General features: G+C 36.7%; 1 long non-coding RNA gene across 1 annotated transcript in view; it reads right to left on the bottom strand.

Annotated features, from left to right (window-relative positions):
• Window positions 1–262: 262 nt before the first annotated feature.
• Window positions 263–15698, bottom strand: part of LOC117802621 — a 61160-nt gene continuing 45724 nt past the window's right edge. The window contains exon 8 of the long non-coding RNA XR_004625981.1: window positions 263–672. This is a non-coding gene — a long non-coding RNA (uncharacterized LOC117802621). The remainder of the gene's footprint in view (window positions 673–15698) is intronic.

The raw sequence follows: 15698 nt of genomic DNA, 5'->3' as shown, positions 1-15698 counted from the left end.
AAAATGGATGTGTAAGTGCTTCATTACCTAAAAGCAATGTTTTCAATTAGTTTCTGCCTCTGGGTTTTATTTTCCCAATGTGATTTACCTAATATTTTAGCTAAAGAGAAGATGAGCCACTGATTAATGTCTTAGCATAAGACAAAGTCAATCACTATTAGCATAAATCCTTCTTCAAAAGCATTTGACAAAAAAAGTACTGCTAATTATCTAGCCACCTATAGATATAGATATATTCCAACTACAGTTGGAACGTGGCACTCACTTATTAAATAACAGTGTCTCTTGAAAAGCAATGTGATCGAGGCCACCTTCCTTGTAGAGAGAAAGATTTTTTGGATTAGAATATGTAATTTTCAAAAGCGATAGGATCAGTGTCCAAACTCATCAGTCAAAATACTTGGAATACTTAAAAAATTTAAGAGGAAATAGTAATACTAATCTTACAGCATTCTATCAGGGAATAAAGCATGATTCCTCTATTACTCTGCTAGGGCTGCCGTAACAAAATACCACAGACTGGGAGGTTTAAACAACAGAAACTTATTTTCTTACAGTTCTGGAGGCTAGAATTCCAAGATCAAGGTATCCTCAGGGTTAGTTTCTGGTGAGAACTTTCTTCCTGGCTTACAGATGACTGCCTTCTCCCTGTGTCGTCACCTGGGCTTTCTTCTGTGCACATGTGGAGAGAAAAGATCCTCATGTATCTCTTCCTTTTTGTAGGGACACACCAGTCCTATTGGATTAGGACTCCACCCTTATGACCTCATTAACCATAATTATTTTTCTAAAGGCCCTATCTCCAAACACAGTTACATGGGGATGCGGGTGGGAGGTAGGACTTCAACCTACAAATTTTGCAGGTACATAATTTGGTCCATAACAATCTCTAACTTTGATGAGGTCAGAACAGAGTTATGTTGGAGCCAGCTTGGGCTCACAGGAACCAACTGTGAGCATCTCTTCCCAACTCTGCACTCAGTGACTTAAAAAATCTGTTTCAGGGGCGCCTGGGTGGCACAGCGGTTAAGCGTCTGCCTTCGGCTCAGGGCGTGATCCCGATGTTATGGGATCGGGCCCCACATCAGGCTCCTCCGCTATGAGCCTGCTTCTTCCTCTCCCACTCCCCCTGCTTGTGTTCCCTCTCTCTCTGGCTGTCTCTATCTCTGTCGAATAAATAAAATAAAATCTTTAAAAAAAAAAAAAAATAAAATAAAATAAAAAATCTGTTTCAGTGGGAATACTGACACCATCAAAATAATCAACCACTACCATTCAGCAACATCTAACATATATTATCACTGAATCCATAATCACATAATAATCACCATTGTTTAACAAAGAAAAGTAAATAATCATGCCAACAAATGTTGCATGTATAACTATCAGCGAAACATTAAAAATTTGGAAATCATAAGAAAAATAAAATCTCATATGCATTTTCTCTTTGATAAAATTTATCTTGAAGACTGTGTTCAACTTGATTAGTGAAATGGATTTGGCAAATAACTAATAAGAGATATGCATTGGCTTTTCCCAATATTTAATTATAAACATTTTCAAATATACAGAAAAGTTGAAATACATTATAGCAAACACCCATATATCCATTATTTACATTTTGCAATGAACATTTTACTATAGTTGCTTCATCATATACCCATCCATCTATCCCTCTACCCATCAATCAAAGCTTCTTAATTTTTTTATGCATTTCATAGTAAGTTGGAAACACCAGTACACTTCCACTAGATACTTCAGCATGCCTGTGATAAACTATTATCTGATATTTGTATTGGGTTCCTTTTTTTTTCCTTAAAACGTAAGATTCCCATATGGTAAAATGTATAAATCTTAAGTGTACCATGTGATGAGTTCTTACAAATATATTCACTTGCATAACCTAGACCATTATCAAGGCACCGAACATTAGCCTCAGGGCTGAAAGCTTCCTCATGCCCCTTCCAAGTAAATTCCTACCCCACCCTTTACAGGCACCACAACTGTTCTGATTTTTTTTCTTACCATAGAAAACTGTTGCCTCCTTATTGATTCTATAAATGGAAACGATGCAGTATGTACTCTAGGTATGGAGCTTTTTTCATCCAGCAGGGTATTTTTGAGATTAATCCATGCCATTGTATGTACCAATAGTTCATTCTTTTTATTAATGTGAAGTGTTCCATTGTATGAATATAATACAATTTCTTGATCCATTGTCCTCTCATGGAACCCCAAGCTATTTCCAGGCTTTAGCTATTATGAATAAAGCTCTGTAAACATTTTTGTCAAGTGCTTTTGTGGACATATGTTTTCATTTCTCTTAAATACTTAGGAATTGAATTACTGTGTCAAAAAATAAACATATGCTTAGTTTCATAAAAAATTGCCAGAGCTTTTTCCAATGTGGTTGTACCATATTACATTCCCATCAATAATGTATGAGAGTTACAACTACTCCACATTCTCTCCAACAGTTAGGTCAGTAGTTAACTCATTCTTTTTTTTTTTTGTTTTAACCATTCTGATGAGATGTGTGGGTATCTTTTCGTGATTTTAATAGCCATTTTCCTGTCACAAGCAATACTGAACATTTTTTATGTGCTTATTGGCCATTTGTATCTCTTCCTTTGCCAAATATCTATTGAAATATTTTACTTAAATTGATTTTTTTGTCTTTTAATTAAGTTTTAAGAGGCTTTTAAATATATTGTGGATAACAGTCTTCTGTCAAATACATGTTTGTAAATATTTCTCTCTTTGAGTCTCCTATTCATTTTTTAAAATGTCTTTTGATGACAGAAGTTTTTACTTTTCATAAGGTCTAATTTATCATTTTTTACTTTTATGGTTATTACCTTCTTATTTCTGTCTACAAAATCCTTGCTTAGTCCCAAATTACAAAGATATTATACTATGCTTATGTTTTAAGCTTTATAGATTTCACTAATATGTTTTAGTTATGATATATTATTGGATTATTATATTTATTGGATTAAATTATAAATTAGTAATAAAATATCTTTACACTGGCAATATTTGAAAATTTAAACAACACATTTCTAAATAATCTATGGATAAAAGAAGAAATCAAAAGGAAAATTATAATGAATGATAACAATACAACATATCAAAATTTGCACAGTGCACCTACCATACTGTTTTGATCACTACACCTTTGCAATATAACTTGAAGTCTGGAATTGTGATGCCTACAGCTTTTCTTTTCTTTTTCAGGGTTGCTTTGGCTATTCGGGATCTTTTGTGGTTTCTGTATCTTTATTTATTTATTTAATTTATTTTTTAAAACATTTATCTATTTATTTGAGAGGGAGGGGCAAAGGGAGAGGGAGAGGGAATCTTAAGCAGGCTCCACACCCAGCATGGATCCTAACATGGGTTTTGATCTCCCGATCCTGAGATCACAACCTGAGCTGAAACCAAGAGTTGGATGCTTAACTGACTGTGTGTCACCCAGGCACCCCTCTGTATCTTTAAAGTGTAATACCTATATGTAGTATATAATCAGATCTTGTTTTTTTAATCCATACTGAAAATTTCTGGTTTTCGATAAACCTATTAGATATTTAGGTATAATCACTTACATAATTTTTAGTGAGTTTTTTTCCCCTGGATTATAGTACATATTCTTAACTTTTTACAGCATAGTAGAGCTAATATTATACCACTTCATATTAATGTAGAAACACTGAAAACATGTGGTCCATTTACTCCACTTGCATCCTTATTGCTACAGTTGTCACATGTAGTACCTCTTTTATATGCTATAAATTCCTTTGGGGCTATAATTTTTGGTTTAATCATTCATAAGTATCTAAAGGAATTAAGAGAAAAAAAGTCTTTCCATTTGCCAATTCCATGAACTTCATTCCTCATGAGTACACAAGTTTTCAGCTGCTGTAATTTCCCTTTAGCCTGAAAAACTTTCCTTAGCATTTCTTGTAGTCCAGTTGTGGTGGTGACAAATTCTACTTTACCTTAAATTATCTTAATGCCACCTTTATTTTTGAAGCATATTTTCATTTGATATAGAATTCTAGGTCAACAGTTTATCTTTCACTGCTGAGTTTTGACAGTTCTTTACATATTCTACATATTTGCCCATTTGGGGATATATAATTAGCAAATTTTTCTCCCCAAAATGAGGAAGACTGTAGCAACTCAAAGCAGGAGTGAAAATGATATGAAAATAGAAGAGAGAGAAACCACGAACACAGAAGTGGTAGGGATTCCATGGATGAGCTCCCCTCATGCATAAGCCCCTCTGACAACTTCATGCACAGACCTATGAATAATGCAACATTCCTAAGTGTTTTAAGTCCCCTTGAACAGAGAGAAAGGACCAGGGTATCCATGAAAGACTGGGTATAAAAAGAGAATGTCGTACCTGTCCATGATGTCAATGAATATTAATTAACTAATACTTGGAACCTCAGTTTTCTTATGAATGAAATAAATAATATAAAATAATACTATTTGTAAAATATTTTATCTATATAATGATAGTAAAGTGTTTTCTAATTATAAAATTATGATTGTATAAATGTTCTTAAATATCCTTAAAGTACTCTGAAGCAAGTTTGTCACGTATTTTGAGATGTACAACTTAACTGAGTTATGGATTTTCAACTTAGAACAAGTCTTCAAGAAAACTAATATTGGGGAAAATAATGTTAGGAACAAAATTGGAGAGTATGTGGCTCGTTTATATAAGTGCACACATAAAGAATTATAGTAATTATTTGAATCAAATATCACCAACTAGAAATATGTCACATATATACAACAGTATATATGTGTGTAAGAGTAGTGTAACAGTAGTGTAAGAGCATGCATTTGCTCAGTGTGGAAAATGCTAGATTAGATATGCCTAATACCCAGAAGTAATAAAACTTTACTTTCTCATTATTCTTCTAAGACATTTATTTCCCACTTAGAGCAGTGATGCATCATCTGAAAGCTGTAAACAATGTTTATAGTGTAGGGGCATCTATCTAAGTAGAGTTGAGGACAGGGATGCATTAATAATATAAATAACAATCATAATAGTAAAACATACTTATTTAATCATAACAAAACCTTAAAGAGAGAGGAGGTAATATTTCCCTTACAATTCCCTTACAATTAGTTACCAATGCTTAGGGAGGTTTCCTTACAGTTTCTGTACAAAAAGGACAGCCAGGAAATCAAGCCCAGCTCATATTTAGGTTTCTGAAGCAAAAATGATATCATATTACACATTTCTTACGTCTAATAATATGATAGAATTTAATTACTTATACTATTCGTAATTTGCAAAGAATAGATTAAATCAAACCACTACTAGAAGAGAGGTTTTGCTAATAATTCTCAAGACACTGACTCCCATAAAGCTTAGGGGTGTGAACGTAAACTTGGCACTTACTGAAAAAGCTACAGCAGTGCCACACTGTGCGTGTGGCAGTTTGTGAGCTGTACAATAAAGCAGGATGGCTCTAGAAACCAACACAGAAACAAAAATGGAGCCACTCTTTAGTTAAATTGGTTTCACAGATAGATGCTCCTTTAAGCCGGAGACCCTCTGGTCTTACATGATATCCACAGACTGGTGTCCCCCCCGATCCGGAACACTATCTACCCCATCACCTGGCAGAATTCTAGAAGATGTTTTCCACAATTTGACGAAACGAGAAGCTCTGGGACACTATATACATTAACGAAGAGTGAGAAAAGTCAATTCTTTCTCTTAAGGAAGTGCTTGCTTAACAAATACACAACCACATTGTCAGTGAGATAAGAAAAAATGGAATAAATTGTTATTGGTTCAATTCTGTGTTTCCACTGCATGAAGCTCCCATGTTTTCACTCTGCCAATCCTATTTCCTTCCTATATTCTTAAACAGTGTGTTAAATATTGCTCATGAAAATACCACGTATGATAAAACTGCAGAGTCAGTCCCTGGATAATGATTTCATAACAGAGGGAAGAACAAAAGAATCTTGTATATATTATTCTGCATTTTCACTTATGCACAACTTAGAAAACTCAAAATACAAGATACAAGCTCAATACTGTTTTGTTTTGTTTTGTTTTAAGACTTATTTTATTTATTTGTTTTGAGAGAGAGAACGGGAGAGTGTGAGCAGGGGGAGGGGCAGAGGGAGAGTATCTCAAGCACACTTGGTTCTGAGCTCGGAGCCAAGGCGGGGCTCCGTATCATGACCCTGAAATCACTACCTGAGCTGAAATCAAGAGTCAGCCACTCAACAGACTTGAGCCACCCAGATGCCCTCAAGCTCATTACTATTTTAACTGGTCTTCCCCGTCTTTATTTACTATTACTGTGCAACTAATACCTATGAGAAACTCAGTAAAGAACTTCATAATTTGAAGTTTGCCAAATGACTACATCTCATCAAAGTAATCTCATACACACACACAAACACACACAAATCAGAGGCAAGAAAAGATTTGTTTGCTTAGTTTTTAGTAGAGACTTACCTTGAGGTTGATGGCATAAAGAGCATGAGAGAAGTCTCTCTTTTTTATTTTATTTTTTTTAGATTGTATTTACTTATTTGAAGTTGGGGAGAAGAGGGAAAGGGAGAAAGAATTTTAAGGAGGCTCTGTGTTGAGTGTGGAGTCTGTGGGGCTCCCACCCAGGACCCTGAGATCATGGCCTGCGCTAAAAGCAAGAGTCAGTTGCTTGAATGTGCCACCCAGGTGCCCCACGATAAGTCTTCTTGCCTTAAATTAGCAGTAATCATCTCTCAGACAAGAAAAGGATGGGTAACTCGTTGTTTTGAAAAAATGAATTCTTAGCAAGAAAAATGCCATAGTTATGAAATAAAAAATAATATTCCAAATAATAGCAACTTAATTAACAATGTTACATAAACTTCCTAAATATTTGTTTTTACATGATTTTTGTTTGGCAAGATTTACCTTTTTAACTATATGGAAAATTATACATTAACAATTTCATACATCTTCTAAACACTTACTATATACACACATATGCATATATACACAAAGAAAGAGAATAAATTTCCTACATACATTTTCAAAATTCTTTCTCCAAAAAACATTAGATTTTATTCACTAAGACAACAGTTCTCACGTGTGGTCCCCAGACCAGTAGCATCAGGCTTACATTGAAAACATTTATATATGTGAAACCACAGACTCTACCCTAAACCTTTTGAAGAAGAAGCTGGGGAGATGGGCTTAGCAACCTGCAATTTAACAAGGCCTGGAGGTGACTCTGATGTGCTATTAAGTTTGAGAAACACTGCTCTAAGAAATCCTCAGCTTGAGGGTTAGTTGCTATGAATGTATTTCTTCTAATTCTGTTCATCCAAAATTGAAGAGAAAAGATATTTTTAAGTATTTTTTAAAAGCGAAAGCAATTAAATACTTCTAAAAAACTGAGCTATGCAGGTGTGATAGAAATGTCAGCTATCAAGCTCACAAGAGAGTTTTCTTTAAAAAGTAGAAGTTAGTAACAAAATAATAGCTAATGCCTTTGCTGTGCTTACTATTTGGGTGCCAGGCATGGTCCTAGCACTTTATATATAATAAGACAATCCTCAAAACAGTTCTTTTGTGTAAGTATTATTATTCTGCTCATTTTACAAGGAGGGAAACTAAGGCATGGAGAGGTTAAATATGACTTGTCCAAAGCATGGACCTGGTAAGAAGAAAGTGAGGCACAGAGTAACAATTGGCAGAGCTGGGATGCTAATTCTAATTGGATGTTTCTGTAGCCCCTAATCTTAATTATGATGAAATTTATTATAAGCTCATAATACATTATTTTAAGTACTTAATTTTTATTAATAGATCATTTGTTTATTTATTCTGGAAAGTAGTGCATGTGTAAAGACACTATTTGTAGATGCGTAAAAATGGAGATCGTTGGGCTTAATCAGACCAATCCACATGTTAGGATTTGGCCAGCAAAGTAGTTAGCTTATTTATTTATTTGTCTATTCAGATTTTATTCTGAGACATTAGATTGAGTTGCACTCCCTTCCCTCATTCTCTGATGTCTTGTACTTGTAGCACAAAAGTTCTGGACCAAGTAAACAAAAGTCAAATCTGAATCATAAAAACAGAGGGTCACAGTCCCTCAATCAGTTCCTGGATTTAAGCCAGTTTATATACTCAAACCCCTTGAATGAAAGGGGGACCAAGTCCCACTGAGGAAGGACCCTGAGACATTACCAAAAAATGGTTGCTATTAATATTTCTCACAGTCTTCCCCAAAGGGACCTATGTTTGTTTGTTTGTTTGTTTGTTTGTTTGGTTTGTTTTACCAGTGTAACCAGTGGGCATTGAGGAAAAGGAAATAATCAGACCCTTCTGGGACTACTGCCTTTGAACTAATTTCAAGAGACCGAAAATGTCACTGGGGTCACCAGTCAGAGCAGAGGCTTAAAAGATCAGGTGATCCATGGAGTTTCACCTCAGGTCTGTCTTACAATGGGACCAGTGGGTCCCGGAGCCTGTCCTATGGTTATTCCCCAGTTCTAGAATGCACAATTGGAAGATATATTCGGTTGCTGGCACAGTTTCCACATTGGTTCCCTGACCTGTGGAATGAAGGCTACGATGGTGGAAAAGGCCAAGTTGAAGCTACTATGGCCTCCTCTGCCTAGCAAAACAGTAAACCAAAAGCAACACTCCATTTCTGGAGGTATCACAGAGATTAGTGCCACCATCAAGGTCTTAAAAGAAGCAAAAGTGGTGATTCTCACCACATCCCCATTCAACTCACCTATTTGGCCTGTGCAGAAGACAGGTGAATCTTGGAGAATGACAGTGGATTATCATAAGCTTGACCAGGCAGTGAGTCCAATTGCAGCTGCTGTACTAGATGTGGTTTCATTGCTTGAGCAAATCAACCCATCTCTGCATATCTGGGATGCAGCTATTAATATGACAGATGTCTTTTTCTCTATCCCTGTCCAAAAGGTCCACCAGAAGCAGTTTGCTTTCAGTTGGCAAGGCCAGCAATACACCTTCATTGTACTATCTCAGGGGTATATCAACCTTCCAGACTTCTGTCATAATTTAGTTCACAAGGACCTTTATCACCTTTTCCTTCCATACGATATCACACTGGTCTATTACATTGATGATCACTGTGCTGGTTGGACCTAGTGAGCAAGACATAGCAACTATTCTAGACTTATTCGTAAGACATTTGCTTATCAGAGAATATAGGAAATAAATCCAACAAAAATTCAGGGGTCTTTTGCCTCAATGAAATTTCTAGTGATTCGGTGGTAGAGGGCATATTGAGATATCCCCTCACAGGTGAAAGATAACTTGTTTCATCTGGCCCCTCCTACAACAACAACAACAAAAGTAAACAATACCTAATGGGACTCTGGAATTTAGAGGCAACATATTCCTTATTTGGGTCTGTTACTCCAGCCCATTTACCAAGGGACCCGAAATGCTGCTAGTTTTGAGTGGGGCCCAGAATAAGAGAAGGCTCTGCAATTGGTCCAGGCTGCTGTTAAAGCTACTCTGCCACTTATCCAATGGAACTTGAACAGTCAGGGGCAGATAGGGATGCTTCCCTACAGGTGAATTTCAGAATTTCAGAATTTCCCTTAGAATTTCAGAACAAAATCCTACCATCCATTGCAGAAAACTATTCTTTGAGAAATATCTCTTGGCTTGCAATGGGCCTTAGTAGAGACCAAACACTTGAGCATAGGCACCCAGTCACCATGGAACCTAAATTACTCATCATGAACTAGATGTCATCTGACCCTCCAAGCCATACAGCTGGATGTGCACTGCAGCACACCATCGTCAAATGGAAGTAGTATATATGCAGTTGGGCCTGAGCAGGCCCTGAAGGCATGGTTACATGAAAAGTGGCCCAAATGTCCGTGGTCCCTTCTCCTGCCACACTGCCTTCTCTCTCATCATACACTTGTAGACTCATAAGGAATTCCCTACCATCACTTGACAGAGTAAGAAAAGACGCAGACTTGGGGTACAGATGGTTTGGTTTGGCATTATATGCATGCACCTTATGAAAGCAGATAGCAGTGGCACTACCGCTCCTTTCTGGGATATCCCTGAAACCAGTGGTCAAAGAAATCCTCTCAGTGGGTAGAACTTTGAGCAGGACACCTGGTGGTTCACTTTGCTTAGAAGGAGAAATGTGTTTGAAAGGCCAGATGTGTAATTATATCCTGATTCATGGGCTGTGGTCAATGGTTTGGCTGGATGGTCAGGGGCTTGGAAGAAGCATGATTGTAAAATCGGTGACAAGAAAATTTGGAAGCATAAATAGACCTCCGTGAATGGGGGAAAAAACTCATAAGGTTGTTTGTGTTCTATGGGAATGCTCACTCATCAAAGGGTGACCTCAGCAGAGGAGAGTTTTAATAATCAAGTGAATAGGATGACCTCGTCTGGCTCCATTCCCCAGGGGGATTGGCCTTGCGGCAGGTTGATTTCATTAAACCCATCATGGAAAAGGCAGCATTTTGTTCTTACTGGAATAGACATTTACTCTGGTATGAATTGGCCTTCTTTGCAAGTAATGCTTCTGCCGAAACTATCATCTGTGAACTCATAGAATGCTTTATCCACTATCATGGTATTCCACATAGCATTGCTTTTGATGAAGGAACACATATTACAGCAGAAGAAATGACACCAGGGCCCATGTTCAGGGAATCCACTGGTGTTACCATGCTCCTCACCATTCTGAAGCAGCTGGCTTGATAAAATGATGGAGTGGCCTATTGAAGATTTGGTTACAGCACCAAATAAGAGGCAATGCCCTGCAAGGCTGGGCTAAGGTTCTCCAGGAGGCTGTACACACTCAGAATCAGCATCCAGGATATGCTGCTGTTTCCCCTACAGTCAGGATTCTCAAGTCCAGGAATCAAGGGGTGGAAATGGGAGTGGCACCACTCACCATTACCCACAGTGACCCATTAGCAAAATTTCTGCTTTGTTCCTGCAACCTTATGCTTTGCTGGCCTAGAAGCCTTAGTACCAGAGTGAGGAATGCATATACCAGGAGACAAAGTAAGGATTGAAATGAACTGGAAGTTGAGACTGACACCCTGGCACTTTGGACTCTTCATGCCTTTAAATCAACTGGTAAAGAAAGGGAATTATTGTATCAGTTGAGGTGACCGATCCCGGCTACCAAGGGGAAATGGGACTGACACTCAACAAGGGAGGCAAGGAAGAGGATGTCTGGAATACAGGAGAACCCATAGAGCATCTCTTAGTATTACCATGCCTGTGTTAAAGTCAATGGAAAACTAAAATAACCCAATCCAGACATTCCTACTAATGTCCCACACCCTTTAGGAATGAATGTTTGGATAATTCCGCTAAGTAAAGAACCACAACCAATTGAGGTGCTTGCCAAAGGTGAAAGTAATACAGAATAAGTAGTGGAAGAAGGCAATTATAAATGTCGGCTATGACCACACTACAGAGACAAGAAATGTAATTGTTACGAGAATTCCTTCTTACTGTGTTATATGTTGCGTGGATGTGTATAGCAAATATCTTTGTCTTCCTATCCTATTGCCTTATAAGACGTATTGAGTTATTACCATGGTATTTAATTATTACTAATTTTATATCATAGTATTTAAATTACAGGATATCAAGAGAAGAGTTAACATCACTTAAGGACTTTACCTCTTCTTCTGGGGAATGGGTTGCATTTTCAATGGAAAGTAGTATAGTTGTATGTTAGGTGACATTATGACCTTGTTACCTATATTTGGAGATTAAGTATGGTTTAAAGAGATGTGTGTGGGTACCAAGTTAACAAGGAGTGAACTTGTGATGGTGNTACGAGAATTCCTTCTTACTGTGTTATATGTTGCGTGGATGTGTATAGCAAATATCTTTGTCTTCCTATCCTATTGCCTTATAAGACGTATTGAGTTATTACCATGGTATTTAATTATTACTAATTTTATATCATAGTATTTAAATTACAGGATATCAAGAGAAGAGTTAACATCACTTAAGGACTTTACCTCTTCTTCTGGGGAATGGGTTGCATTTTCAATGGAAAGTAGTATAGTTGTATCATGTTAGGTGACATTATGACCTTGTTACCTATATTTGGAGATTAAGTACGGTTTAAAGAGATGTGTGTGGGTACCAAGTTAACAAGGAGTGAACTTGTGATGGTGAATTTTATGTGTCAACTTAACCGGCCCATGGGATTCCCAGATACTTGGTTAAACATTCTAGGTATGTCTGTGAGGGTGTTTCTGGATAAGATTAATATTTGATTTGGTAGATGGAGTAAAGCAAATTACCCTTCCCAATGTGGTTGGTCCTCATCCAATCAGCTGAATGCCTGAATAGAACAAAAAAGGTAGAGTAAGGGGAATNTTGGTTAAACATTCTAGGTATGTCTGTGAGGGTGTTTCTGGATAAGATTAATATTTGATTTGGTAGATGGAGAAAAGCAAATTACCCTTCCCAATGTGGTTGGTCCTCATCCAATCAGCTGGATGCCTGAATAGAACAAAAAAGGTAGAGTAAGGGGAATTTTTTCTCTCTGCCTCTCTGAGCTGGGACATCAGTCTTCTGCTGCATTCAGACTTGGACTTGGACTGGACTGTATCATTAGCTCTTCTAGGTCTCTAATTTGTCAACTGCAGACTATGGGACTTCTCAGTTTCCATAACCATATGAGCCAGTTATATATATATATATATAACTGGCTCATATCTATCTATCTATCATCTATCTATCTATCTATCTATCTATCGTTTCTCTGGAGAGCCCAAATACAGATAATTTCTGAGATTTATTCATCATCCCTATTGTATTGTATGTCAGTAGTTTCTCCTTTTTATCACTATGTGGCATTCCATTGTGTGAATATTACACTTTATCTATNCTCTGAGCTGGGACATCAGTCTTCTGCTGCATTCAGACTTGGACTTGGACTGGACTGTATCATTAGCTCTTCGAGGTCTCTAATTTGCCAACTGCAGACTATGGGACTTCTCAGTTTCCATAACCATGTGAGCCAGTTATATATATATAACCGGCTCATATCTATCTATCATCTATCTATCTATCTATCTATCTATCTATCTATCTATCTATCTATCTATCTAGTTTCTCTAGAAAGCCCAAATACAGATAATTTCTGAGATTTATTCATCATCCCTATTGTATTGTATGTCAGTAGTTTCTCCTTTTTATCACTATGTGACATTCCATTGTGTGAATATTACACTCTATCTATTCTCCTATTGATGCACATCTCAAGATCTTTGCATTTGGGGCTACGAATATAGCCACTAGAAATATTGTTGTATATGACCTTTGGTAAGCATTTGTACTTAACTTTTCCCATACCTAAAATTTAAACAGCCGAATCACAGAATAATTATATGTCTAGTTTTATTAGGTTCTTGTGNACAGAATAATTATATGTCTAGTTTTATTAGGTTCTTACAAATGGCTTTCCAAAGTGGTTGAAACAATTTATGAGAGTTCAGTTGCTCCACATTCTCACCAACACTTGGTTTTGTCAGTCTTTTTAATTTTAACCATTCAGGGCAGGCAAACTGTGAGGAACGTAACAGTGTATCTCTGATAGCCCTGCCTATGTCCAATCAAGCAACTCCTCTGTATGTCTTCCATTTCCGTTTTCCCTAGGGCCTTTCACTGCCTTTACTAAGCTGCCAGATTTACCCTAATTTCTACTAAGATGTTAGTTGACAAAAATAAAATGATAAACTAGAAGCCAGCAAGCATCATCAACCTGCAGATTCTGTTTTTAAAAATGTAACTAGTTGCCCACGTTTATGTATCAGTCAATTTCACGTAATATTCTGTATTGCAGGCTATTTTGAAGAAAAAGAAAACAAAAACAAAAAACAGAACACTTGTGAGGTAGTTATTAGTGCTATTTACAAACTTTTCTTTCCTTCCAAAAATATGATAAGATTGCATTTTTCTGCTCATTTGAAGTTGGTTGTGTCTATATGGCTTGCACTGACCACTGAATTGTGAATGCAAGTGAGATGTTCTACTTCGGGGCAGAAAATTTAAGAACCAGCCTGCGAGTTGCCATGTGCACTTCCCTATGTCTTAACACTTATGTAAGATTGGATTAAGATGGAGTCTTTACTAGCATGGGTCCTTGAGAGTCTGTGATGAGCAGTGGTGTTCTAATAACTTGCATGAAACACAGGGTAAGGAACAAATATTTTTTTCTTATAAGCCACTAAGACTTTGGGGTTGTCACTACAGCATAACCTAGCCTACCCTGACTGGCAGTCTATCCTTGTAAACCTCACTCCAGTGACTCAGTCTGCTGATGCCAAATATCAGGTTCCCTCTTTAGATGCCTCTGCAGCCTCCAGTTTGCAGCAGTCCTTGGTATATTCATGTTTGTCTATTTCTAGGCTCTCTATTCCATTCCACTGATCAATCTGTCTATTCTTTCACCAATACCACACTGTCTTGACTACTGTAGCTTTGTAATAGCCTTGAATTGGGTAGTGTCAGCCTTCCAGCTTTGTTCTTCTCCTTCAATACTCTGTTGGGTGTTCTGGGTCTTTTGCCTCTCTATATAAACTTTAGAATCAGTTTGTCTGTATCTACAAAAAAACTTGCTGGGATTTGGATTGAGACTACATTGACTCTGCAGACAAGCTGGGAAAAACTGACATCTTGATGATATTGAGTCTTCCTAACCATGAACTTTGGAATCGCTCTGTTTAATTATTTTTTTGATTTCTTTTGTTAGAGTTTCGTAGTTTTTGCATATAGGTCTTATACATCTTTAGTTAGATTGAAACCTAAGTATTTCATTTTGGGGGAATGTTAATGTAAATGGTAATGTGCTTTTAATTTAAAATTCCACTTATTCATTGAAAAGTGATTGACTTTCATATATTAACCTCGTATCCTACAACTTTGCTATAATTGCATATTAGTTCAAGAGTTTTGGTTGCTGTTGTTGATTCTTTCAAGTTTTCTACATAGATGATCATGTCACCTATGAATAAAGAGAGCTTTATATTTTTCTTCCCAACCTGTATTACTTTTATTTCCCGTCTTATTGCATTAGCTAGGCCTTCCATGACAATGCTGAAAAGCAGTGATGAGAGGGGACATCTTGCCTTTTCCCTGACTCTATAAAAATTTTACTTTAGATGTGACAATGTGTTCTTTACTCAGGATAATTGTATTTTTGGGGAACATATGGAAAACTGAAAATCCTATTGGATTCAGGTAAGTCAACTTTAAGTAATGCAGTCTTTTTGTCAATGTCTTTTAAGCCAGTTAAAAACATTCCACACCTTTTAAATTATTAAGTTTCGATCATGTGCTTAGGAGAGTTTCTTACATTTTGGAAAAATAGTAGAATACTTGTTTCGTTTAAGAATCAAGAGAGGGAGAGAAATGGAGGGTTAGGAACTACCAGTGTAAAAGATATTCCTTCCTATTTATAGTCAAGTATAACAACATGCAACATTATATATAGGAAGCCATTTGCAAGTAACCTAGTTGGCTTATACTCTGACAAGAATATCCCCTAGGAAGAAAAGCTCAAAAAATCAATTAGGTTATTCTATTTTAAATAAATTGCTCAGTTAAATTCATCAACTCGGACATATTTTTAAAAATAATAGTTTGGCTCATGATTTATATATTT

This window comes from Ailuropoda melanoleuca, chromosome 6, assembly GCF_002007445.2.
Source record: "Ailuropoda melanoleuca isolate Jingjing chromosome 6, ASM200744v2, whole genome shotgun sequence".
NCBI lineage: Eukaryota > Metazoa > Chordata > Mammalia > Carnivora > Ursidae > Ailuropoda > Ailuropoda melanoleuca.
This window is presented reverse-complemented; position numbering and strand designations above follow the sequence as displayed.